Below are 3184 nucleotides of genomic sequence, written 5' to 3'. Positions count from 1 at the left end.
AACTTGGATAGGTCATTTGGTTTTTTAAATCTTAGTTGCGATTTGTGTTTAATTTATACATATATTTTCGCACATCAAGTTTTTGGCACCGTTGCCGGGTACATGGTTTGAGGCGATTAGAGAACGACCCGAGTTTGGGGACTTAGTCGTTTTTTTTTACTTGCTTAGTTGTTTTTATTTGTTTTTAGCTTAATCTTAGCCTAGTTAAATTTAGTTTTTCTTTATAGTCGTATGCGTCATACCCTCTCACAAGGACCACCGAAGCTTGAAACGTCTGACGATACCGATAAAGCCCAGCCTGAGAGAGAGCGTTCTATTTCACTGACAGGTTCTGATTCTTCTTCTTCTTCTTCTTCTTCTTCTTCTATTTCTTCCGTATCTTCTAGGGATTGGAACATGGGTGACCAACCGCCTAGGAGAGTAGTAGCTGACTATGGTAGGCCGACAACGAATCCTCATTCATGCATCACTTTACCGAACGGTGCCGCCGCTGGAAACTGGTCCATTCCAGCCCACGTCATGCAACTCATCAAAACTGCACTCCAATTCCAAGGGCTAGAGAGCGAAGATCCTTCAAACCGCATCGACATGTTTGTTAAAATCTGTGAAACTTTTAATATCGGCAACATGAACGATGAAGCCATCTATATCTGTCTCTTTCCCTTCTCACTTGCCAGCAAAGCCTACAAATGGCTGAAGTCACTACCTGCTGGATCCATCACCATTTGTCCGGGCCTTCAAGAGAAATTTATGACCAAATTCTTTCCTCCATCTAAATCCGCTCGACTCTGTAAGGAGATATGTTCTTTCCGCATGAGGTCCGACGAGTCTTTCGGGGAAGTTTGGGAAAGATTCAAGGACCTCCTTCTTAGTTGTCCTCATCATGGTTTAGATAAGTGGTTGCTCATCGAAAAATTTAATAATGGAGCCACACAGCACGTGAGAGAGATGTTGAACCAGACACCTAACGGGAACCTCCTTAAGAACAAATATCACGATAAGTGTGTCTTCCTTTTTGATGTTCTTGTAGCGAGCTACGAGGGCAGAAATTCCTCCACGTCATCGAGAGGAGTACTTCAGGTCGATTCGAACACTAGCATGCAGGCGCATATTGATGCTTTGAACAAACTCGTTAGAGATCTTACCGTTAAGAGCGTCGCGAAGTGTGAGGTTAGCCTAGGGGGTCACGACACCATTGACTGTCCTGTTAAGCCGGATAGGAATCAGGAGGAGGTTGATTTCGACAACCCCTTGAGCTATCAAAACCCCGCCTTTGGCGGGAACACTGGCTGGACAAATCAGAATAACTATCGAGGGGGACAAGCAAGTGGCTACCAAGCCCAATACCATTACCAGTGACGAGAGAATCTATTTGGGCAGTGGATTTCAGGTCAGGAAAGTTCAGAACAAGTGGGGAGAGAGGAGAAGAAAGCCTCACTGGAGGAGATTATAGCTGAGCTGCTGAAACGAGATGAGGGGAACCGAATGACAAATGAGGCGGAATTTATGGAACACGATGCTATGTTGAAGAACCAAGCCACGTCTCTAGCTAATCTTGAGCGTCACGTCGGAGAGATTGCCAGCCAGTTATCTGAGAGAGCACCAGGTTCACTACTAAGTAATACTGAGAAAAATCCGAGAGGGTTCGCCAAAGCGGTGACTACTAGGAGCGGTGCTAGAAGAGAAAGAGAGGCTGATCCTTCGAGAGTTGTCACACATTCGGTCGATGAAGAGGAGCAGGTGGACGAGGATATCCAGATGGAGCCTCCTCCAGCCGAGGCACACCAGCAACTATTCCAGCGAGTACGAAGCCGGCCGATAAACCTTCATCTTCATCTAACCCAACTCTGAGAGTCTACAAACCAAAATTGTCTTATCCTTGGAGACTCCGATCGGACAGAGATAAGGAGAAAAACTCCAAGTTCCTTGAACTTCTCAAGCAGCTTCACCTGAACATTCATTTTCTTGAGGCGCATATTCAAAGGCCCAAATATGCCAAATTCCTCAAGGACATTCTTTCCAATAAGAAGAAGTTAGCTGAGGTCTCTTCTATTCCGTTGAGTGTTGGGTTCTCTGCAGTGTTGCAGAGCATGTTGCCGGAAAAGATGGTCAATCCTGGGAGTTTTACAATTCCCTGCATCTTAGGCGACGATACGGTTCGACATGCTTTGGCCGACCTTGGGGCCAATCAATCTCATGCCGTATTCTGTGTTCAGTAAGTTGGGTCTTGGCGAACCGAGGCCAACCTGAATGAGTATCCAACTTGCTGATCGTTCCGTGAAATATCCACAGGGGTGGTCGAGAACATGCTTGTTCATATAGACAAGTTCATCTTTCCGGTGGACTTTTTCATTCTAGATATGAATGAGGATGATAGTGTCCCGCTCATTTTAGGCCTACCATTCCTTGCCACCGCACAGGCGTTGATCGACGTCCGCAAGGGAAAATTGATTCTGAAAGTTGGGGATGATAACGTCACCTTTGACGTAAGACAGTCACTCAAGCACCCCAAGTCGGCGGACGACTCACTGTATTTCGTTGACACCATAGTATCACATATGCAGGAGTTTTTCACTAACATCTGTGGCGGACCTACCTTGGACCCACAGATTCTCGATAGGGAGATTTCAGAGGTCGAGATGGTTGCCATGACCACTCAACCATTGATGGATGACACCGTGTCACCACCCCTAGATTCAGAGTCAGCTGTTGAGATCGTGCGAGACGATCCGAGGGACCGACCCTCTGTTGAGAGCCCTCCTCCTTCCTTAGAACTTAAAGATCTACCCGCTCATTTGGAGTATGTATTTCTGGACGAAGATAGGAAGCTACCCGTCATCATCGCGTCTGCCTTGATGGAGGTTGAGAAGTTGAAGTTGTTGAAGGTGGTGAAAGCACACAAGGAGGTGATAGCAAGGAAGATCATCGACATAAAAGGGATTAATCCCTCGTTCTGCACTCATAAGATACTCATGTAGGATAATTTCAAATCCGTCGTTCAGCCTCAATGGAGACTTAATCCGAAAATGCTAGAGGTCGTTAAGAAAGAAATCATTAAACTCCTTGATGCGAGAATCATTTTACCCATCTCTGATAGCGCCTGGGTGAGTCCGGACCAAGAGGTTCCCAAGAAGGGTGGCATGACTGTCGTCACCAATGAACGGAACGAGCTTATTCCCACTAG

General features: G+C 46.2%; 1 non-coding gene across 1 annotated transcript; it reads right to left on the bottom strand.

Moving 5' to 3' along the window:
• Window positions 1-783: 783 nt before the first annotated feature.
• On the bottom strand, window positions 784-890 carry LOC143543684 (small nucleolar RNA R71). Its single transcript, XR_013137121.1, has one exon. It is a non-coding gene; the product is annotated as a small nucleolar RNA R71 (small nucleolar RNA).
• Window positions 891-3184: the final 2294 nt, after the last annotated feature.

This window comes from Bidens hawaiensis, unplaced genomic scaffold (genome assembly GCF_021521415.1).
Source record: "Bidens hawaiensis isolate Kalapana, Puna unplaced genomic scaffold, B.hawaiensis_p1.1 tig00013250_1, whole genome shotgun sequence".
Lineage (NCBI taxonomy): Eukaryota > Viridiplantae > Streptophyta > Magnoliopsida > Asterales > Asteraceae > Bidens > Bidens hawaiensis.
The sequence above is the reverse complement of the archived record's forward strand: the minus strand, read 5'-3'. Positions and strand labels throughout refer to the sequence as shown.